This window comes from Castor canadensis, chromosome 11, assembly GCF_047511655.1.
Source record: "Castor canadensis chromosome 11, mCasCan1.hap1v2, whole genome shotgun sequence".
In the NCBI taxonomy this organism is placed as follows: domain Eukaryota; kingdom Metazoa; phylum Chordata; class Mammalia; order Rodentia; family Castoridae; genus Castor; species Castor canadensis.
The window spans coordinates 15048191-15072555 of record NC_133396.1 but is presented as its reverse complement, the minus strand read 5'-3'; the positions used below and the strand labels follow the sequence as shown (position 1 = coordinate 15072555).

The 24365-nt window shown below is 46.5% G+C and overlaps 1 protein-coding gene across 5 annotated transcripts in view; it reads left to right on the top strand.

The window, feature by feature from the left end:
* The first annotated feature begins 18259 nt into the window (after window positions 1-18259).
* Window positions 18260-24365, top strand: part of Tex2 (testis expressed 2) — a 107618-nt gene continuing 101512 nt past the window's right edge. For 3 of the 5 annotated variants that reach the window (XM_074045421.1, XM_020156464.2, XM_074045422.1), the window contains exon 1: window positions 18260-18418. The gene's annotated coding sequence lies outside the window, so the exon portion shown is untranslated. Of the gene's footprint in view, window positions 18419-18602; window positions 18776-24365 lie in introns of those variants that run through there. The other 2 variants (XM_074045420.1, XM_020156465.2) reach the window with 2 other exon arrangements.

Sequence of the window (24365 nt, the reverse complement as noted above, 5' to 3'; positions counted from 1 at the left end):
GGATCTCAGTTTGAGGCCAGCCCTGGCAAATAGTTGGCCAGACTCCATCTCCAAAATAGCCAGAGCAAAATGGAAGGGAGGTGCAGCTCAAGCAGTAGAGCTCCTGCTTTGCAAGTGTGAAGCCCTGAGTTCAAACCTAGTCCCCCCGCCACCCCCCCAAAAAAAAGGCTCTGAGAGGTATATGACAGGCACAGAGCCCACGGTGGGCCTTTAGGGAGCCCTGATCCCTAGGATCAGGTCCACATTGTCATGCCTGGCTCTGTAGGTCCCACCTCACGCTATGGCAACAGTTCAACTTGGTGGTTAGGTGCACAGATTTGGGGAGCTGATGAACTTGGATTTGAATGTGAGCTCTGGCCCTGGTTTAGGTGACTTTAGGTGAGTCACCTGCCTCCCTGAGCATCAGCTTCCTCACCCGCAAATCTACCTTAGGATGACAGCTTGACCAGAGGATGAAGTGTCTTGCCCTGGACACGCTGGGCGAGCGGAACAATGGAACCATGCCCAGCTGCTCCCCAAAGGAGCCTGCCTGTTTCATAGTCGCCATTTGTACCTCCAGTATCTGTACACGCTGTTCCCTGGGATGTCCTTCCACCGCCCACACTGCCCATCCTTCAGTGCCCCAGGTGAGGTCAACGCCACCCCTCTGCACCATCCTACCCAGGAACACACCCCCAATGTATTATCAGCTAATACTTACTGTTGGGCCATTTATATAGTTTGCTGTTCCCTTGGTGATTGGCACTTACTTGGCTCATAGAAGCAGGATCTTGATACCTAGCTATTTTGGGAAAGAAAGAATGAACGGTTCTTCAGATTATTGTAATCTGTCCCCAGTTTCAGGGGTGGGGCCGGTTCCTTCTGTGTGCTCCTGAGAACAGCAGACTTGCAGCCATGGGTTAGGGACCTCATCCATCTCTACAGAGAACTGGTACCACGAGATAGATGTGCTGTGGGTGAGTGGTTATCATGATGACATCAGCTGCAAAGGTTAGGGACGTCCCCAAGTCAGCCCAGTTCCCTTTACACCCTATATGGATAGGTCACCCATAAGAGTGCATTGAACTTCTACGCAACCTCTGGTAGCATAGCAGGTTCTCTAATCCAGGCACGAGTCGTACGAGAAAGGGACACTTGGTTTTAAGCCGTCACAAGTCATCGGCACAGGAGGGGGAGGGGAGCACTTGTTCTAATGTGACCTCACGTGTGGTTTCATAAGTCAAGTCATGTTCTTGTAGTAAGAAAAGCACTATAGAAGCCCTTTGAAACCTGTGTTGCACTCCAGCATCTGGTGTGGCGATGATGGTGACACTTCACCCCACTCCCCTGCACCCCATCTTCTTTCCAAATCTGCAGGTGCTTACACAGCACCCTGCCTTTTCTGCATCTTTTCCGCCTATGGAATTCAACCACGGGCACAATGAGCACCACGGGCCTCCTGGTGTTGATTAGAATAAGATGGGAGACAGGAACTCTTCTGTCCTACTCAGAGACAGACTCTTCAAGGAGGTGTGGGTGTTGGGAGACAGGAGATCTGGAGCTGGGCGGGGGAAGGCTTCCTGGAAGAGGTGACTTGTGGCTGGCTACTATGCATTCTGTCCCACTAGAATGGAAGCTTCCGGAGGGCAGGAATCTCCCTGTCTTGTCCTCAGCCGTTTCCCCCCATGCCTGAGTGCCTGGGGTAGGGGTAGGCATACGCGGTGTTCAGTCAACGCTGTGAAGGAAGCAGGGAGTCGCTGAGCTAAACCATGAGGGCTGCGTGGAGGTGGCCTTGTGAAGGTGTTCCAGGAGGGATGGACTTGGTGAACAAAGGCCTGGAGGTGGGAGACAGCAGGACATGTAGGATGCAGTCAGCAGAGTCTGAGAGGCAAGTGGAGCCCCCGCCCTCTCCACCCCTTTCCTCTTCAGAGACCCCACTGCCCCGGGGCTTTGCATCCTAAATCCTGCCTCGTGAAGCATGAGTTCATTTGCTGGCACCAACAGAGCAGCTCCTGTCGGCCAGGTGTGGAACTGGAGACACCTGCAATGTGCACCGCAGCCCGTCTGCAGCAGGATTCCTGTTAGGTGTCACGCTCATCCTCACAGCAACCCCAGAGGAAGGAACCATTCCTCCTTCCATTAATCCATTTGTTCATGTGTTTCCCAAACACATACTGAGTACTGAACAGGCATCAGGTGTGTGGGGCAAGAGAAGCAAGGACCCTGTCTCACTCGTTAGGCGGTGGGCGGGGGGACAGGGGGCAAGATAAACTCCTGTACAAACCAACAAGGTAATCTGCAAAATGGTCAGTTCTGCAACGTGATGGGGAGTGATGGGACAACTGGTCAGGGAAGGGTCTCCAGAAGACATCTGAGAAGCACCAGTTCTGGAAAGGACACGACAGGCAGAGTGCACAGCAGGTGCAAAGGTGCTGAGGTGGGACAGTGCTTGGGCTCTGGAGGAACAGATGGAAGGCAATTATGTCACTGGAGAACCAGAATGTTCAATGGGGACAAAGTGGGAAGGGAGGGGCTGAGATGGAAGAGGAAGGCAGCAACTGCATTGGGAAGGCCTTGTAGACACTTGGATTCATTCTACAGTGAGATGTGAATCCATTATAAGGTTTCATGGAGGGCTGGGCATGGTGGTACACACCTGTAATTCCAGCTATTCAATAGGTGTAGGTAGTGCACATCCATGTTTATTGCGGCACTATTCACAATAGCCAAGTTATGGAAACAGCCAAGATGTCCCAGCACTGACGAATGGATTAAGAAAATGTGGTATCTATACACAATGGAATTTTATGCAGCCATGAAGAAGAACGAAATGTTATCATTCGCTGGTAAATGGATGGAATTGGAGAACATCATTCTGAGTGAGGTTAGCCTGGCTCAAAAGACCAAAAATCGTATGTTCTCCCTCATATGTGGACATTAGATCAAGGGCAAACACAACAAGGGGATTGGACTATGAGCACATGATAAAAGCGAGAGCACACAAGGGAGGGGTGAGGATAGGTAAGACACCTAAAAAACTAGCTAGCATTTGTTGCCCTTAACGCAGAGAAACTAAAGCAGATACCTTAAAGCAACTGAGGCCAATAGGAAAAGGGGACCAGGAACTAGAGAAAAGGTTAGATCAAAAAGAATTAACCTAGAAGGTAACACCCACACACAGGAAATCAATGTGAGTCAATGCCCTGTATAGCTATCCTTATCTCAACCAGCAAAACCCCTTGTTCCTTCCTATTATTGCTTATACTCTCTCTACAACAAAATTAGAGATAAGGGCAAAATAGTTTCTGCTGGGTATTGAGGGGGGGAGCGGGAGGGGGTGGAGTGGGTGGTAAGGGAGGGGGTGGGGGCAGGGGGGAGAAATGAACCAAGCCTTGTATGCACATATGAATAATAAAAGAAAAATGAAAAAAAAAAAAAAAAGAACCAGATCAAAACCAAAAAAAAAAAAAAAAAAATAGGTGTAGGTAGGATGATCATGGTCCTAGGCTAGTCCAAGAAAAAGGGTGAGACCCTATCTGAAAAACAAACTAAAGCAAAAAGAGATGGGGGTGTGGGTAAACTGGTAGAGCACTTGCCTGATAAGCATAAGGACCTGAGTTCAAACCCCAGTACCACTAGAAGAAGAAGAAGAAGGAGGAGAAGGAGGAGGAAGAGGAGGAGGAGGAGGAGGAGGAGGAGGAGGAGGAAGAAAGAGGAGGAGGAGGAGGAGAAGAGAGCCAGGCACTGGTGGCTCACACCTGTAATCCCAGCTACTCAGGAGGCAGAGATCAGGAGAATTGCAGTTCAAGCCAGCCTGGAGAAATAGCTCATGAGACCTTTTCTCAAAAAACCCTTCACAAAAATAGGACTGCTGGGGTGGTTCAAGGTGAAGGCCCTGAGTTCGAGCCCCAGTACCACAAAAAAAAAATGAAAGAAAGGAAGGAAGGAAGGAAGAAGAAAAGAAAAAAAAAAGGAAGAAAGGTTTCATGGAGGTGAGGCAATGCATCCTTGTTGGCGTTTTTGTTTCTTGGCTTTTGCCATACTGGGGATGGAGCCTAGGGCCTCTTGCATGCTAACCATGTGCTCTACAGCCGAGCTACCCACCCTAGCCTTTTCTGATTGATGTTTCAATAAAACCTGATGGCTTTTAGAACCAGGCAAACTTCTTTTTTCTTCTTTCTTCCTCTTCCTTCCCCTCCTCCTCTCTCTCCTCTTTCCTCCTCTGTTCTTTTGGTGCTGGGGATCAAACCCAGTGTTTTGCTAGGCACTGAGTCCACTCCCAACCTGTTGTTTTTTGAGGCAAGACCTCAGAATGTAGTCCCGGCTGGCCTCAAATGTGACATCCTGCTTGCCTCAGCCTCCTAGCATGCTAGGATTACAGGTATATGCCACCAGCATGTTTTGTTTTAAGAGCCTTTGCTTAGTGAAGTATTTACAAATGAAATAATATCTAGAATTTGTTTTAAAAATGATCCAAATTATGTATTTGTTGTTCTTTGATAAAGTTGGGTTATGGGTACAATAAGGTATCAACTCTGCTGTCCTTTCCTATATGTCTTTGAAATTTTCTATGATAAAAACTTAAGATATAGCTATAAAAAAGATCTCATAATCTCAAGAGAAAGCCAGCCCATGCCTCCTATTCTGCCTAGCCACTGAGAATGAAGGAAAATGGCAGCTTTCTAGTATAGTTTTGCTCATCTGCCTTGCCTCACCAAACACAAGTCTGGTCTTCTTAAAACCAAAATATCAATGATCTTATTTTGCTAAAACTTTTATTTATGCTTAAATAGAATTATAGAGTGAAAAAGATCTTAGAGATCTGTTCCTTATTCTTTTAAGCTTCTGAGAATCTTTTCCTTAAATATAATCAATATTCTTATCATTAAGTTTACACGCATGCTTCCTAGTCATAGTTTGAAGCATGCTTTGTTAAATTTCTGGAAATATCCTGTGTTCCTTTTCATAGTGAGGAAACTTGCCTACCATTTAAATTTGTGTGTGTGGTGGTGGGGATTGGAATTTGAACTCAGGGCTTCATGCTGGCAAAAAAAATTTTTTTTTTTTTGGTACTGGGGCTTGAACTCAGTGCCTTCACTTTGAGCCACTCCACCAGCCCTACTTCTGTGAAGGTTTTATTTGGATAGATTGCCTGAGCAATCTTCCATGATCTTCTGATCTCTGCCTCCTGAGTAGGTAGGATTACAGGTGTGACCACTAGTGCCCAGCTCTTTTGGGTTATTTTGGGTTTTTTATCCTTTTTTTTTTTTGAGGCAGGGTCTCACTGTGTAGTCCATGCTGCCTTCAACTCACTATGTAGCCCAGGCTGGCCTCAAACTTAAGATCCTTCTGCCTCAGCTTCTGCAGTGCTGGGATTACTGACAAGCACCAGCACACCTGACTGAGTTCATTCTCTTAAAGATAATGTTATTGCTGTCACTGCCCCCAGCCCTGCTCCCATGTATTGGAAAGTCTCTCATTACTTTTCCCCAAGCCTTAGGAACTTCATCCTAAGGAGTTAAGACTAGAGGATTTGTGCCTCTTTACTCACAGTACTGCTTTGTCCCATCCATGGGACTTGTCAATTTGAAGGGTCTGAGGCATGACGGAAATCACGTTTGTCACACCACCATGGCGTGAGAACAGAGACTGCCTCCTTGGTAGCTTTTAGCCTAAAAATACCTCCACTCAGTGTGCAGCAACTTTTCCCTCTGGTAAAGAAGGCAGAGTCAGATGGGCCTTTTCCACTCTAGCAGAGCAGAACACATTGTGTGAAGAAAAGATGAAAGAGGTTTCCATGAGCCCAGTGGGCCCAGACAGGAGCCTCACCATCTCCCAGTGGAGAGAAAGGACCTAGTGGATGCCATTCTTTTAGCAGCAAGTGTTTATTGAAGGTCTATGATGGTCTGGCCTTGGGAAAGGAGGGAAGGGCAAGAGCTGGTCCTGAGGGTCATAGTCCAGGGGCAGAGGCACCAATAATTACTCAAATAACTTTTAATAAATGCCACAAAATAGATATACATAAGGCCTCAAGAGAGGACCTGAGGGACCTAGGCCACTTTCATTTTACAACCAAGGGCCAAAGGAAAATGTTGCCAGGGTGACAGGCTTGATTTCATCTTTGGAGGAAGGAGCATTTAGGCCTGTGAGTAGGGTAAGGGTGAAGGGGTCTGAAAAGAAAGAGGTGAGTAATGAAGGAAGGTTGGGATTCGAAATGGGTTGATCTCCAGAAAGGAAAAGGCCAAGAGGTTTCAAGTTGCCCCCTAGGGCAGTCTTTGTCAGCATGAAGTTCAGGAAGAACTATAGCAGACACAGGAATTCTACAACCAAGTTCTTGAAAAGGTCACTGATATACAATCCCAGCTACATAGGAACTTTGAGTGATGTCAGCCAGGCCCCATACTGTCACAGCCTTTAGAGCCATAGTGACCAGGTCACCTCCATCAGTCACTGCCTGCTGTGGGCCACAGCTCTCTGCTCTTCAGCCATAGTGAGATCTATGCAGGTGAGTACCAAGTCTTATCAGGCACTTTATTTTTTGGTAACCAACCTTTCTCTGTTGCCCATACACAATCAGAGCAACAATCACAGAAGCTGAGAGGAGAAAAGAAATACTAGCAACCTTCTCAGTCCTCTATCAACCCTTTAAGTTTTTCATTTCTAAGCCCTATGTATGAGAGGAAGAGAAGTGTGGGGGATGTCATCCGGTGATCATGGTGGACATCCCATGGCTTGCCCTGGCCAGCGTTCCACTCTTGCATGTCCAGGCACCAGAAGATAGATGGAGGTCCTGCCTCATGTCAGATACACTGCATATGACACAGACCACCGGGTCTATATGACCTGGTCTCTCTGTCCCCTGATGGCCTAGAGAGAATAAAAGAGACCAAATTGAGGTAAGAGGTGTCAGTGCCAAAAGATAAAATCACAGCAAATATAGTTAGGGACACAACTGGCTCTACCCATGGTTTATGAACCAAGGAAGCCTTGTTCTACAAAGTAGAATGAGAGCCACCACACCACTGGGCAAAGCCAGAACAATGGGTTTTATAAGGTGAGAACAAGGAAATAGAATAGTAGAAAAAAACCTGATTGGCTAATATCAGATTACTTTTCTTATAAGGGTTAAAGTGGAGGAACTTCCTTATTAATCTGACTTAAGTGGACCAGAATCTCCTGTTTGCAGGAGAAAATGATCTGTTTTGGAATGTACCTGCTTCCCTATACTTTCAGTTTGATTACATGGCACTTGGCATGAGTGACTCCGTTTTGTTTTTTTCTGGGCTGTTGGGGCCTAGTGTAGGAGCTTAGTCCAAACAAGGGTCTCCCGTGTTTTTTTTTTTTTTAAAGGATTGAGAAAGGGCCAAGTGAGACAGAGACTGAGAAGTGACCTCTGGGTCTAGTGGAGTGGAGGGCATTAGTGGCTTGACAACAGCAGTTTTAGGGGAGCAACAGAGGCAGAAGCCACTTTGGGGAAGGTTAAAGGATGGTAGGAAGGCCAGGCATGGGAGCATATACTTGTGATCCCAGCACTCAGGAGGCAGAGGTAGGAAGATTAAGAGTTCAAGGCCAGCCTGGGCTACATATTGAGACCAGTAAGAGGATGGTAGGAGAGGAAGAGAATGTTTCGAGAAGGTTTGCCATCCAGGACAATGGAGAGTGGTGCAGCACTAGAGTGTGTTCATATCTTGATGGGAGTGACCCAGTAGACAGGACAAAATTGAATGTGCAGGAGAAAGAGGGGGACGTGGCCAGAGTAGGCCACTCTCACAAGGCAGAGTCCTCAAGAACATTAGACATATAGAGAGAAGGCATGCATACAGACATATAGACATGCTGAGAAGATGCGGGGGGAGGGGGGTGGGGGGGTTGTTTCTGGCTAGCTGGGCCTCTATTTCTAGGAAAGGAGGAAGCAAAGGTCATCAGGTAGGAGAGGAGGAGGCTGGGCATGTCCAGAAACAGCCACTATAGTTGTCTCCGAGTATGAGAAAGTGAACTTAAGTACAGGCAGGTCAAGTACCAATTTGAGGTTTGTGATTATCAATTTATATTTTTTTTGGTGGCACTGGGGTTAGAATTCAGGGCCTCATGATTGCTAGGCAGGCTATTACCACTTGAGCCACTCCACCAGCCCTGTGATTATCAATTTAAAGTGGAATAAAAAACCAGGTGTGGTGATACATATCTGTAATCCTAGCACTCAGAAGGCGGAGGCAGGAGGATTGAGGGTTTGAGGACAGGCTGGGCTACATAGTGCAACTCTGTTTCAAAAAAATAAATTAAAGTGGAATGGAGTAATTACAAAGACCAGGTGAGAAGAGATGGTGGCTGTGGTAACAGAGGTAAGCAGCTAGATGTGAGATCCAGTTTGGATGTGCCTGCCGCAGGATTCACTTTCGGGTTGCATATGACTTGGAAAGGGTGACCTCAGGGACAACTCACTGTCCTTAAGCAAGCCAGTGGGTGGGCTCAGATGTCATTGACAAAAGGGCGTGGGCAGGCGCCAAAGAGGCATTTTAGCTGGAAATGACTATAAGCATCCCAGAGGTGAAACCAAGCAGGCATTTGGGTCAGTGTGGAGAATAAGATGGAGGCCAGAGTTTTCTTCTTTGTCCTACACTGTCTGAAAACTATGCCCTGATCTCAGCCTGGTGTCTATGACATTCACCATCAAAACTGGCACAAAACACAGAGGAAGGACTCGGCATTTCCCTCTAGATTGCGGGATCCTGGCAGTGGGCTTGGTGCCCTGCTGTGTCTCTACCACCTTGCAGGATACCTAGGGCCCTGTGGGTCTTCAGTGTTTTCTGCCAGAATCAGCGAATGATGTCATAGTGCCTGGCAGTCTCTGGAAACTGGGTGACTTCTAAAGTCTGGGGCAGATACCTTCATAGCTTAACGAGAGAGGCTTTACTAATTATAATGATGATAATTTGGGGATGACTTATAATCAGGAAGGACTAATTGCTTTTCTCAATAATGATTTAAATGGGTCACAACACAACTGCTCACAGTGAAGTGGGAGGCAAAGAGAGTGTAGGAGGATTGGAAATAGAAGGGAGGCCAGGTCCATCTGTAAGCAGGGTTTGTTTTGTGACCTTAAGCTAGCTATTTGATTTCTTTCCTTTATTTTTTTTAGTATGAATGATAGAGATCTCCCCTACCCCCAAATGCAAAGGTAATAAAAGTCACTGTGGCCTCTTTGGCAAACAAGGAATCCTAATAAACCAGAGGCTGAGCACTAGTTCCCAGAAGCAGAGACTTCAGTTCTGTATTAGAAAACTTAGCCCAGACCCTGGACTCTGTGAAAGAGACCAGTCATTTCCTAACCAATGAACTGCAGGACTTGTCATTGAGAAAGGGTAGGAGGCAAACATAGCATGGTTCCACTCTTTGTCAGTGTGTCCCACAGACCTGTGGAGAATGGTTCCAGTTTCCCCAGGCTAAGTAGAGTGGGTGCCACCTGTAAGATGGAGGGCCTCACCTGCTCTCTTCCTGCCAAGTTGCACAACCCCATGTTGGAAATCACCAGAACTTCACAGGAAGCAGGTGCCACAGACGAAAGGGAGAAGAAACTGGCATGTGGCTTGGTGCCCTGCTGTGGACAGAGATGCCACAGACACCGGAGTCTTCCTGCCAGAATAAAGTGAGAAGCTGTAGCAGGCAGCCAGATAGCAGGCAGCCACAACACAGCAGATGGAATGAGACACAGAATGGAGGGAATGGAATGGGCCAATCTCTGTGATTTTTTTTTCAGCAGAGGAACATGAGCTCTAACAAAGGCCATCCACTTATTCACCGGAAATTTCTCAAGAAAAATTATGCACCAAGGGTTGGGCCATCATTACAGTTAAATATTGTGACATGTCACTCCCAAACTCAAAGGCTTAAAACAACAGCCAACTTGTGTTCTCTAATATTTCTGTGGGTTGATTGAGCTCAGCTGTGCTCTTCAGCTGTCATTGTCTAGGGTGTACCTCAGCTGGAACCTCAATGACAGAGATGACCATTAGTGCTGACTGTTGGCTGGGAAATTATCTGGGGACTCCACCTGGATTGCCTCAGTTCCTTTTTGTGTGGCTTCTCCATGTGGCTTGGACTTCTTACAATACAGTCCTGGTTGCAAGCCAGGAAGTGAAAGTTTTAGTCCTCTTAAGACCGTGGGCTCAGCCTTCCCAGAATATACCTTCCACTTCATTCTATTGGTCAAAGCCAGTTGTAGGATTTATTAGTTATTTACTGCTGGATAATCAATGATCCTCAAACTCAAGGGTTCAAAATGATGATAATCTCCCACTGTTTCTGTGGGTCAGTAATTATGGAGCCATTTTTTCTGGGCAGTTCTTGTTTGGGGGTGTCTTAAGAGATTGCAGTCAAAATGTTAACCAGGGCTGTACTCACCTGAAGGCTTGACTGGACTGGAGGACACATTTCCAAGATGGCTCACTCATGTAGTTGGCAAACTGGTGCTGTCTGTTGGCAGAAGGCCTCAGTTCTTCCACATATGGTTTCTCCACAGGCTGTTTGACTATCTTTACAACATGACTGCTGCTTCCCCCAGAGCAACTAACCCAAGAGATCAAGGCGGAAGGCCGAAAGCCCTTTATGAGTTAGTTTCAGAAGTCCCATGCTGTCACCTCTGCCATCCTTGATTTGTCCCACAGACTAGTCCTGGTTCATGGTGAGAAAAGACTGTGAATGTAGAGGTTCTTTCTTTTTTTTTTTTCTTTTGTGGTACCGAGGTTTGAACTCAGGGCCTCACGCTTGATAGGCAGGCTGTCTACCACTTGAGCCACTCTGCCAGCCCTAGAGAGAAGACCGTGAAAGGGCAAAAATCACCAGGGAGTGAGGCTCACTGGGACCATTTTGGAGGCTGGCTATCACACAAGGCCAGTTCAAGCAAAGGGAATATTGGGGGGAATGGCCAAGACTTTGTGGCCATCTTTAATCCACCAGAGCCAGACTGTAGAGACTTAGCAGGGACCAATCACAGAGCTTACGGTCAAGAGAACCATAGAGAAAACTAGAGGCAGAGAATAGATGTGTCTCTCATTTTCATTACACACTCAGCAAACCTGAGGCAAGTTATATGCTCAAAGCCATGTGGTAAGTAACAGGTCTAAAATTAAATCTCAGATCCTTCTGACTCCAAGACAAGCCCTTCTTTGCCTTATGCTATATTGCTGCTCACTTATGTTACAAAATTACATTTTTATTTTTGGCAGTAGGGGGTCTCAACTCAGAACCTCATGCTTGGTAGGCAGGTACTCTACAACTCGAGTCATTCCTCTAGCCCTGTTTTTGTGTTGGATATTTTTGAGACAGGGTCTCATGAACTAGTTCTCCTCGGCTGTCTTTGAACCTCGATCCTCCTGATCTCTGCCTCCTGAATAGCTAGGATTATAGGCATGAGTCACCAGCACCCAGACAATATTACATTTTAAATAGAGAATACAAGATCATATGTAAGACAACAGGTATGTGAAACTATGCTTTTAAAAAAGAACAAAGGGAAATAAAATTTTGACATCTATTAATAGGTTGGAAGAATATAGGAGTTTCCTTCTATGCTTCTACATTTTAAAAAGTACTCTAAAATGAACTTCTATCCCATTCATAAGTGAAGAACCCAAACCGTCTCCTGCTGTGGTGAGTCCCACATGCCCAGAAGCAGGACTGTTACTTGGGGTGGGTTTGGAGCCCTTTATCTGTGGATTTGGTTCTTCCTTTGCCAGTAATTTGTTCTTCTGAAAGTCATGTGACTGTTAACTAACTCACCTGTGCAAGCAAAGCCTCCCTTTCAGATGAAGTGGAAGAGGATGACCCTTTAGGGAAGAGGCTGTAGAACAAAGGGAACTGGGGTTGATTGATTGATTGATTGATCACCATGCTGAAGACAGAACCTAGGGCTTCACACATGCTAGGCAAGTGCTCTTCCACTGTGCCACATTCCCAGCCTCTCTTTTCCCTTCTTGATGGCATAGGCCTGTGATGCTGTTTTCTAGGCCAGATCAAGGTAACCGTTTTTCTAATATGAGTGTATATATTGGATAAAAAGGGAGAATCATCTGAAATGGATGCTATTCTGAAAACTCCAAAAATGGAGTCACAGTAGACAGAAGCCGATTGGCTGCCTGAGGTATTCCAAGCCCTTTTTGGCTTTCTACACCATGTTATATCTCCTTTCGCATCTAATTTTGAGGCTTAAGCACACCATCCATGGTCTTCCTGCAAAGTATCACATCCATGGCCGGGCACCTTCTCCAGGGTAGAAGCAATAGCAAGCATTACTATTATGTAAAGATGCTGTACTGAGCATCTTTCACACTGCTAACCTTTATGCTAGCATGTAACGTGAACATCTGTAATTCACAGATGAGGAAGCAGGGACTTGAGGAGGGTCAGTAATTTCTTCAAGGTCACATGACTTGAAAATAATAGAAGCAGAATCTGTGGACTGGAGGTGTGACTAAAGCACTAGAGTGCCTGCTTTGCAAATATGAGGCCCTGAATTCAAACCCCAGTTCCATCAAAAAAAAAAAAAAAAAAAAGAGCAAATCCTGAACATAGGTCAAAATGACCCCAAAGCCACTAGCTCAATGCTTCCTCCCTAAAAAAGAACATTATACTATTAGCTGGGCACCGGTGGTCATGCCTGTAATCCTAGCTACTCAGGAGGCAGAGATCAGGAGGATCCTGGTTCAAAGCCAGCCTGGGCAAATAGTTCGTGAGACCCTATCTCAAAAAAACGCCATCACAAAAAAGCGCTGCTGGAGTGACTCAAGGTGTAGGCCCTGAGTTCAAGCCCCAGTACCTCAAAAACAAATAAAAACCATTATAACACTAAAAGATATTTGATATCTTATATCCATCCATCCTAACTTAAGATGATAGATTTTTTTTGGCTTCAAAGTTGTGATAGTAAAAGGTCTCTCTTTTTGAAAATGGTCTCTGGGCCAAATACCAATTGAGATCCTTCCTGTCATTGCTGGAGTGGCCAGATCTGTGAATGTTCCTACCACCTTCTGGCAGGTACCTTGCCTCAGGCCTGCAGGTAGGCCCTCTCAGTCCCAGCCTCAGGTTCTTTGTTGACCCTGTGGCTTAGAAGAGGTGGGAAGCCACTCATGGTAAGCCAGTGTATCCTGGAAGCTGGGCTCAGGCCCCCATGCAAAGCCTTCCACCTATGGGGGCAGGCACCAGTACATACATTTCTTCTCCTTCCCTTTGTTCCAAAATGGGCTGAGATGCTTCTCATTGGGCTTCCCAGGCAGCACCTCCAAACCAAGGAACTGGGATTGTGGTCACCCCATAACACATTTTCATATGCCTCTGCCCCAATTCCTGCTTCAGTCCCCAGAGCCTCAATTATGTACTAATAACAACCCAAATAGTATTGGTTCATAAGCTTTTTTATTTCTTTTTGCGGTACTGGGGTTTGAACTCAGGGCTCCTGCTTATTAGGCAGGTGCTTTACCACTTGAGTGACTCCACCAGCCTTGTTTTGTATTGGATTTTTTCAAGATAGGGTCTCACGAACTATCTGCACAGGGCTGGATTTGAACCATAATCTTCCTGATCTCTACCTTCTAAGTAACTAGGATTACAGGCATGAGCCACCGGTACCCAGTGGTTCATGAGTTTTTGTCTCAAGCTCTGCTTTATAGACAGCCCTGAACAAAACAGATCCAAATATTTTCTTTGCCTAAGCTCTCACTCAATATATATATATATACACCATCCTTGTCTTCTGAATTGAATAAGTGTGGAGTGGCACACAGAAGTGGCAAAGGCCAGTGAACCCACCATTTCTGTTCCCAGTTCTGTTCATAACCTGGTGGGCAGCAGACATTTTCCACTTCATGCTCTATCAGGGTGTATAAATCATCATTTCAAGGTTAAATACAAATGAAAACTACCTCAACCTTCTTCCGTGTTTAAGTAGATGCACATGTCATTAAGGGGGTTGTTGAACCTTCCTACTCATGCTACTTAAGGGGTGATGTGATCTGGTGGGGTTGAGAGTTGCAGAGCTGGAAGCAGAACCCTACATGGGTGGGTTACACTGCTGATCTCTCATTCCTGGTGTTAGAATTGTGCTCCAGAAGGATTTAGGGCAAGTTCAAGATTGGATTCCCCATGCTGGAATGGAGGCAGGAGGATGGTAGTCACGAGCACAGGTTGAAAGGCAGTAAGGATAATGGGTGTGTTAGTCAGCTTCCCGTGACTGTAACAAATATCCAAGATAAATAAACTTATAAAGAGAAAAGTCTATCTTGGCTTACAGTTTTGGAGATTTCAGTCCATGATTGATTGGCCCTGTTTCTTTGGGCCTGTGGTGAGGCAGCACATCATGGCAGGAGCATATGGTGAAGCAAAACTATTAACCTCATGGCTGAGATGTAAAAAAGAGAGGGTGGGGAAGGAGCTGGGGTCCCACTATCCCCTTTAAGAGCACACCCCCAATGACCCAAAGACCTCCTGCTAGGAGGCCTTTCCACTTCTTAAAGCTTCTGCCATCTTTCAAGAGCCTAAGCTAGGGACTAAAAAAATCCTTTAACAATGGGGCCTTTGGGGGACATTTAAGATCCAAACTATTGCAGTGAGGGATGGGGATACAGCTCAGTGGTACAGCATTTGTTTAGCATGTATAAAGTTGCTAGGGTTTGGATCCCTAGCAACACAAAACAAACAAACAAAAAACCCAAAGCATGCCAGTGGGTGACATCACGGACACTGAGAAAGCACAGGATCTCCATTGAAAAGCATTTTCAATCTCAGTGAAGAGCATTGGGAAGGCCCTGAGAAGCAAAACCCAGATGAAAAAGGCAAGGGAGGAAAAGGCCAGTCCCTCTCCCTAGAAATTCTACTCTGGCCCTATTCCACATCAATTAGAAGCCACATTCCCCTGCTGACCTCAGAATGACAGAGCTTTGAGACATTTATATTTAATAACCTTGGGTCTCACATGCTAACTAGCAAAGTAAATCACTGACATCATCACTGGTCACTGGTCCATTGTGGCAGGAATTACTCACTAGTTGGGGTGCCTCTGAAGCCCCTGAAGACTTCCTTCACAAAGCCTTCCTGCAAATGCTCTTCTCTCGAGGCTGGGTGGGAAATCTTCTGATTATTAACAGGCTTTCATTTCAGAAGGAAAACCAGCTGAGAGTCATTCTGTATCTTGGAGAGTCATCACCCTGTGATACAGTGTGAACAGAAAGCACTGGGGCTGCCCCAGGCCTCAGATGACTCTCCATAGAAGAACGAGGGGAGGGGAAAAACCCAGGAATTGAGTATCTTTAGCAATTCCACTTCTGTGGCCACACTTGACCTTGTCACCACTCACTCAAATTATCATTTACCTATAACAGTCTGGGCTTCCCTGTGCCTGAATGAACACAAAGTCTGATTTTCTCATCTTTCTTTTCATCCATCCCCATCCTCCTTGGGTTACCTTCCTTCTCCATCCAACACATAATGTGTGACCCATCACTTCAGCTTCCTTGTTGTCAGTACCCCCAGTGGTTTAGTATTTCCTGTTCTTGACCTTGTTCACCCCTCACTTTCAATTCTTCAGGCCTGTGCCCAGAGCTAAGGCCCTGAGAGTCATCCATGCAAGTTGAGAGCCCTGGTGCTGCCTCAAATGCATTGGCCCCTTGGCCTGCCCAGAATTCTCCCTGTCCATTAGCAGCTCCCTTTTTCATTCTTCTCAGTGGCCTTTCCAGTCCCTCACTGGTTCCCACAAAGCCCCTTGGTTATCAGCTCCTCACCCACCCTCAACAGATGACTTTCCTTCCTACTTAAGAGCTGAAGCCACCCAGGCCAGAGTTTCCTCTGCTTCTCCGCCCTCCACCTAGGAAAGAATCAGCCCCCATACCCCTCCTTATCTACATCTAGCTTATCTTGGGGGAAGAGGAGATGTCTTCCTGCTCCATGGTAACACCTTGTGACCCTGGACCTTTTTGTACCATGTCCCATCATCTTCTCCTACTCAGCCTCAACATTCTCTTTTTCCTTAGCTCTTCTCTTCAGTCAGGTGCCAGGGAACCTCAGTAATTCCATCGTGAACTATATCACTTTTGCCAATGACCACAATAACTTTATGATTTTTAAATCTGGAGAAACTGTGTAATTTTCAGACCCTTTCTGAAGTGGCCCTTCTGAGATGTGTTGCTGCTCACCACTTTCTCCTCCAGTCTCCTCCCTCTTGGCTTCCATGACAACACCTCTTAATAGGTAAGGTGTATTAATGTTTTGTTATTTTATGTTCATTTATTTTCCAAAGCATCCAAATTCCTCACTTTTCAAAAAGAAGGGTTCCTCCTAAGTGTTTGTGCGATCTTATTATCCCTAGTTTGAGTTTATGTTGCTGCTACATTGATTTTATCTAACATTTATAGAGTGCTAGATATGGGCAAGGAGGGTGAGTCGCACTGCTAGCTTTCAAGGACTCTTGCAGGGATATAGGTCCAGGTTTCTCTCTCTCTCTCTCTCTCTCTCTCTCTCTGGTGGAAGATATGTCCAAGAAGGGCTTCAAGCTGTATCTCCATTGCTGTACATAACTGCCTTTACTGTACACTTCCAGATATACATGAGTGGAAGTATCTCCTATTGGAACAAGAGTTCATTTTCTTTTGGGAAGGCCAAGGGAGGCAAACAGTGATCCCAAGCAGTCATTCATGTCTGTAACTCAGATACTCAACCCTAATGAGGCTGATCAACCTGTGTGTGGAGTTGTCCCTGTTAAACACAGCATCTGTCAGATATTATAGTAAAACTGGGTTGTTGTGTAGGAGCCACTCCAAGATCTGGCAATCCATGTGGGAGGGATTTAGTTTGGTGGGGGCTGACCTCCAAATTCAGAGAAGTGACTTCTGAGTCACACAAGTGTCTGGGACACTGGGACAGGGAAAGGAACATGGCCAGGGGAGTAGGCAGGGCTAGATGACATAGAAATGCTGCACCAAAGGGACAGGGTATCCTCCTGGGGTTATGAGGGTGTGATGAGGGTGAGCAAGGGTGTATTTCTTAAGATATTTATACATTGTCTCACTCACTAGTCAGAGAGCAAGACAGGCTTCCTCAAGTTCCAAGCTTCAACCTTGCCTTTCCTGGCAGAATTTCAAGATTTTGGTTGTTGTCAAATCCATTCATAGACCTGATTTGAGTTTCTCAGCAGGTGGATCTCTAACCTTACTGGCAAGTCTCCCACCCATACTCTAATTTTGAGGATTAAAGGAATCTAGCTTTATTTTTGGCAGTTGAATTTGAATTTCATGAGTATGTTAGACTTGAAATACATACCTGAATACGTATGGTCCTTGGAGCATGGCTGTCAGAATCACCTGGGGATAAGGGTGTTGAAAAATGAGTACGTATTTCCCCAGGCCCACCCAGACGTAGTGAATTAGAGAGAGAGAGACTCTGGGGTGGAACTTAGAACTCTGCATGTTAAAATCCTCCAGAATGCTCTGTTACTAAAGTTTGGGACACACTGATGTTGAAAGCAATGTGACTAAGCAAAGGGCACACTCTCAATGTGCCAATGTCCTGGGTCACAGGTGGTAAAATGTAGGATGGGCATCACTACCCCAGGCAGCTCATTCTAAGTGAGAATTCACCCGTAGAAATTACTGAATCTCTCTGAGCCTGAGACACCACCTCTCTAAAATGGGAACTTTATACTGCATGCTTCTAAACTCTAAAAACGAGCAGCAGAATCATTTTGGGATAGGACAAATTCCCAATTTGTCTTTTTTTATGGTGCTGGAGATCGAACTCAGGGCTTTCCACATGCCAGGCAAACGCCCTGCCACTGAACAACAACTTCGGCCCGCGAATTAGCTTTTTTAAGCCAATTTCTGCAGCTGGGCGGGAACAGATGTGTCTGACGACCCTCTAAAACCCAAAGCCCAGAGAGATGTCCCTGATTCTCGCCGCCTCAGTTTCTCTCTCTGTCAGAGGCACTTGTTGCAGAATGCAGGAAGAGGAAATTAAGAAACGCAAAGAGCTTGGCAGAACGCTGCAGCCCCATTGAGAAAGAGACGCTCTCACACCTTCCTCTGGCACTCTTCCAGGTAACACTCCCTGCCCCGACGCCGCCCTCCTCCCGAGTCCTGACGGCAGCGATCCCTTTAACAGGCTGAGGAATCGCTCGCCCATTTCCACGTCCGCTCCTTGGCGCGCTTTGAGAGCTGGATTGGTCGGGCCTGGCGCGCAGCTTGCTCCGCCCCCTCCGTTCTCTGATTGGCTACGGTGGGCGCGGGCGCGGGGCGGGTCCGCCGACGGGGCAGGGCTGTCCGTGGCCGGGGGCGGGCTGGCGGTCCGGCGGCTGGACGGCGACTGGAGCCCGAGCCGGAGCTGGAGCAGGAGCCGCAGTCGCAGCGACCGCGGAGTACGGGCGCTGGAGCAGTACAATGAGGCAGCCAGCGGATCCGGGGTGAGCGCGCCCGGGGGCCGGGTGGGGCGGTATGGGAGCTCCCCACAGAGAAGGCCCTCACTGGGGCCGGCCCGACCCGGCAGGTCCAGGGTATTGGCTGTTCCCGCGGCCGTTGGCGCGGGGCGGGGGAGGGAGGGCCGCGGGGTTGGCTCCCCACCCCTCTGCCTTGGCCCCGCCGTGGACGGCGACGCCGACCCGAGACGTCCTGGGCTAGCCCTTCGCTGGGCGGGTCGGGCTGGACCCGGGCCGAAGGTGCCGGTCGGTGGTCCTGAGCCTGCTGTCCTGGGGCGCCGGGCTCGACCCCCGGCAGGGAGACAGCATTCACACGCTCACTGAAGGAACATGATTTGTGCTTGTGTGAGTGGTAACCCGGGTTTCTGCCGCCCCCCTTGCCCACGTCGCGACATGCCTGGAAGTGGGGGATCGCAGTTACTTTTACTGGAAGCTGTCAGTGGTGGTGTGTCTCTTGCTTGTTTTTCTCCAACGCCTGGCAGACGCCCAGTGGCCTTGGGGTGGCTTGTATGCTTTACAAGGAAGGTGGCGGCGCGCCGAAACCCTGGGGGATCGGAAGGTTAACAAGTGACATTGGGCCGAGGCCTAACGCCAGCTGCCCCGCTGGGAGCACGGAGGTGACCGTGGCAGGCCACGCTGCTGGCACTGGCTAGTAAACCCAAGCCCGACATCCTGGGACCTGGGAAGAAACAGAACAGTCGGCTCCATTGCACCACATTGCCCAGGGCTCGCTCTCCGCGCCAGAGGTGGTGCAGGAGAGTCTCCCCCACCCCCACTGAAAACAGTTTTTGGAAAACTTAGCCCGTCAGTGGGTTGATGGTTACTTAAATAATCGGTTGTTATGGTTACAGGGCATCAAATGTAAGGGCAAAGTCTGTTAACACCCTCGCTCTTTCTCCAGCGCTCTGGAGTTCGTGGCCACGAGGCTCTATAGATGCTCTCCAGGGGGGACACTACACTTCTTTGGAGTTGAAGGAAAGGGGTGGACTCCCACAGGGCAGAGGTTGTGCCCTATTCATGCTTGAAGTCCCAGAGTCTTGAGCATGGATTGGAAGGAAATGAGCTGTTTACAGGTTTTCTTGATTCTTGTTAAGGATATAGAGTAGTCATTTCAGGAGCCCAGGGTAAGGTGGAAGAGAGTGACTTTTAGATAGAAAGCAATAAGGAAGAATGGAGGGGCAAGTGATCTCTGATCCCTGGGATAGGGAGAGTTTGAGGAGTCTAGGTTTGTGAGTTTGGGAGCTCTGTGACACAGGGAAGCATATTGGGAGAGTGAAACTGCCATTTCTGTTTACTCTTACCCAGCCCTTTAAACTGTTTCAGTGTCTTCCTGAAACTAGTAGTTGGCCTGAATTTATGAGACACAAGTAAGCCTCCTGAGGTGATGAGAATGGAGTCAGCTTTTTGCTGGTGTCTTTCTTGTTATGTGACATGAGCCCCTCTAGGAGTGACCAGAGACTTGGAGAGGATGTGCAGGGTTCTGGGAGACAGCACCTGCTCCTTGCACACTTATCTTCAGGAAAAGGAGGGAGATGAACAAACTAATTCTGATCAGGGCGTGGTGGTAACTGAGTCCACTGACAAGTAATCCAAGGACTGGGACAGACAGATGGAGGGAAAAGTTGAGGAGTGGTTTGGGTTGAGTGCGGTTTGAAGAGCAAGTAGAATGTCATTGTGAGAGGGACTAGAGGTGTAGCATATGCCAGGTGAGTTGTTGTTTATTTGAGATTGTGTTGTTAGAATGCTTTAGCAGGCTGCTAGCAGAAGCAGGGAAGATTAGGCTTTTGGATAAAATAAGTGTATAGGATGTTTTGAACAAAGAGAAATTGCCTGGAGTCAAGAAAGAAATATTTATCAAACAACTTTTTATTGAGAGTCTGTGGTATGCCAGAAAATACCAAGCACTATGGATATGATGGTGGGAAAAAAGGGGGAAGGAGTTTGTTTTTACCATCTGCCATGTGATTGGCCTTTCCTCCAAGTCAAAAGCTTCTGTTTTCTGAAGCTCTTGAGGAAAGAAAAGGGAGAATGTACAGAATGTTACTTAATGTAAAAACAAAGCAGAGCAAGGGAGAAATTTTTTCTACTGTAGATCACCTTGGTATCAAACCACATTTTCAAAGAGCAGCTTTGTGTGTGAGGTTCAGTATGAAATACTCATTCTTATGCCTGTTGACTGGTGTCTTTTGATGGTAAGCACTTGTTCTTTTTTCCCTTTCCTGTATCAATTCTTTTATTCAAAAGTTAAGAGGTCCATTGAAGGAACACACTATCCCTGCCCTCTAGGTGCCTCCAGTTCATTTTTCTTGCCTAAATATCCCTCAGGGACTTCTTTCTTCTGTCAGATCTGTAATATCTCCTGGGGGGTCCCACTTAGGAATTGTTGAGGTCACAGGGAATGTTGAGACTTTGATTCTGTCTCAAAGCAGATGGTGACTAGCATTGAAAAGAAGGTATTGTCGAGTTCTGGCTCTGCCGGGTACCAGATCCTGCCCTTTGTGTCCTCTCCAGGCCTGCAGCAACCTCGGGTGATGGTGGTGATAGCCTCTCTTTCTGGAAGAGGAAACTGAGGCTCAGGGCTGTTCAGTAACTTGTCCAGGGTGATGAGCTGGTTACATGTGGAGAGAAATTTCAATCTAGGTCTTTCTGATTCCAAAATGCACTTCTTCCACTATACCATGTTACTGTTCCTGGTACTTATGAGCGATGATATAGTGCAGTGTCTGCTTGAGTGGGCATAAGAAAGGTCAGGTTCAGAGATGTGCAGAGAGTTGCTATAGTTAATGAGCTCCTGTGCTGTGACAGAGACAAGTTAGCTGTTTTCCTACCTCTCTGCCTACTGCAGTTTTGGGTAATACATGCAGCCCTCGGAAGATCTGGTTCTACCACTGTGAAAAGGTGACCAGGCTTTCTGGGTCTGAATCCCTGTGCATCTACTCACCAGCTCTTAGATAAAGTCACACCTTAGATAAAGTCATCTCTTTGTCTGTAAAGTGAGGATAATATTCACATTTCAATAATGCCAAGACAGTGTATATGTGCTGTCTTTAACATTTCTAAAAAAAATAAAATTGTAATCTATAGGGTCTTGCAGCTATAGCTGTACCTAATATAATGGTGCCTAATATAATGGTGTGTCTTCTAGTCAGTGGAGTTAGATTAGATGGACTATGGTGGTACATTATGTATAGGTTGTTGTGAGGATTAAATGAGATTGCTCTCTATGTCCCTGCCTGTAGTGAGCACCCAGTAACAGTTGATGCTGTCAAGTGACAGAATGAAACGTAGGTGGCTCTGGGGTAGAGCTGTGGAGCATCCCATAAGCATTACCACTTAGTGCCCAGGCAGTGATCTGCAAGCTGTGGGCTGGAGGAACAGTTTGCAATTTGCCTGGAGCTCCATCCTTTGGCTGACTCTTGTCCCTGTTAGAAGCATTAACTTTAGAAGCTAATGAGCCATGGACAAACAGCTCCCTTTGTCCTGCCTGTTCATTAAGGTCTTTGACAATTTCAAATCTCAAGTTAAAAATAAATACCAGATGAAAAGCCTGGAAACCTGTGCTGATGTTGAGTATTCCTACATGGGAGTTTTAAAGTACCTCGCGGTTGTACTCAAGATTCTGTGCTGTTCATTTTCAAACTCCTTTTTATGCTTACTTGCATTGTGTGAACTGTCCATGAGACTCTGTTAATGAGAAGGATGCTAGAAGATTGTAAAAATACAGAAGGCTTTGTCTGTACTGGATGAGGTAAGGAGAACCCTGGACTTGGTGTCAGAGGCCTGGTTATAATCCTGGTGTTGTCACCTGTTATTCCCAGCTTCACCACTCTGGGCTTTAAGGGATCTCTTCCAGAGTGAGCATTTCATTTCTTAGTTACTTGACTCCAACACAGTCTCATAGATTATATGAGTTTATTAATCTAAGGATCTGAGACATTAACTGCTTGAAAGGAAATGACTTTATTCAGGACTTTCAAAGTGTCATTTGGATGTTTGTAAAAGTGCCATGGCAATGCTGGGAATGGACTTTATATGAGTACCACTGAGCTACATTCCCAGCCTAATTATGAATCTTAAAATGAGGAAGCTGAGGTTCTTAAAGGGTTCTTAGAGGGTCAGGGTTTATAGCTGGAGCTCAGGCTTCTGTTGCTCCCTAGTATGAGTTTTATGATAGTTTCAAGTGGGTCCTGACTCATTTTTGGTTTTGGCTTTTGTTTTTATATAGTACTAGGAATTGAACCAAGGCCTTGTGCATGCTAAGCAAGAGCTCTACTGCTGAGCTACATCTCCAGTCCATCTGCCTCATTTTGGAATCCTCTCAAGCCATTCCCCACCCTGTGAGATTTCTCAGGTTGAAAAGGAAAAGTTGAGCTGTGGTATACGCTGTAATCCCAGCTACTTGGGAGGTAGAGATAGGATGTCAAGTTCAACGGCAGTCCAGGCAAAGTTTGCAAGACTCTATCTCCTAAAAAAAAAAAAACAAAAGGGGAGAGGGAGTAGCTGGGGGCATAGCTCAAGTGGTATAGCTGCCTAGCAAGCTGGAGGCCATGGGCTCAATCCCTAGTACCGCAAAAAAAAAAAAAAAAAGGAAGAGTCCCCTGCTTTGAGGTCACACATTTCTGGTCTATAATTATATACCTACACCTGTTTCAATTCTGAGTAAATTGGGGGGAACCTAACAGTGGAGTCTAAAGAATAACTCTGATGAGAGGTGCCAGAGACTTAAGTCCTTGAAAGGAAAGGTTTTCCTTTGGTGAGCAAAAGCCATTGACAGGGTCACTGTGATATAAATGAACTATTGAGAGAAGAATTTGCCCTGTACTGTGGAAGCTCAAAGGATGGGAAACCTGGGTGGGCTTTGAAGCCCAAGGTAACCTTTGTCTGTTGGATTTGCCTGGAATATTCATTCTAAGGGCTTTTCTCTAAGAAGATTATTGGAACTAAGGCATCCAGTGCTTTCGTGGCTTATTCTCACAGTTGAGAATGGCACAGAGCAAGAGGAACTGTCTTCAGTCATAAGCTTATTTAGGATTTGAGATCAAAACTCACCCTTTGAATTGCTCTTGCAAACTACTTTTCAGTCACAATATCCCTTTTATAAGTTTCATTTCTCTTTTGCTATTTAAAGCTGACATAAGCTGACTTGTTTTCTTATCCAGTTTTTAGTCCTTTCTTATACCTAATGCTATCTTTTAAGTAGCATCCCTAAAGATGTTATATTTATCACTTTGGGCTTGAGTAGAGAATTATTTTATTTTCCTTTTTACCAGAAGGACTGACTGAACAATGGTTATCAGTCACTTACCAAGTATTTGAGCATCTCCTGGGGTCAAGCACTGTGCTTGGCATTGGAAATCCCATGGAGAGCAAAACAGATGTGTAGTCCTTGCCTGCACATGGCACGTTATCTAGTCTAGACAATAAACAAGCCATCAGATGCAAGGTATGCACCATCCATGTGTAATTGTAAGGAGTGTGCAATCTTCTTCCTCCAAAGGGAAGAACCAGGGCACTGAGAAGAAGGAGCCCTGCTGCTGGGAGTATTGGGAAGAGCATTGCAAAAGAGGAAGCAAATGTGGATTTTGTGGCTGCAGTGAGTAGGGCAGAGGGGGAGATGGCAAACAGCAGGGCAGTGGGGTGGTGAGATTGGAGAAGCAAGGGCTCAGGAGCCAGACACTGCTTCAGGGGACCTGAGAAGTTTCTCATGTCTCAGTTGCCCACCTCAGAGTGGCTGTGAGGATTGAATGAACTCTGAGAGCAGTGGCTGGCATGTACAGAAAGACCTGTGGGGAAGGGTTTGCTGGCTCTCAGGGCAGGAGGGAACTTGACCTGGAGGGAACCAGCTTCTGATCACACTCATTTATTTCTCATCATTCAACGTATAGGTAACCAGAGGGCTGAAGGGAAAAGGTGGATGGCTGATGGGCCTGGCCCC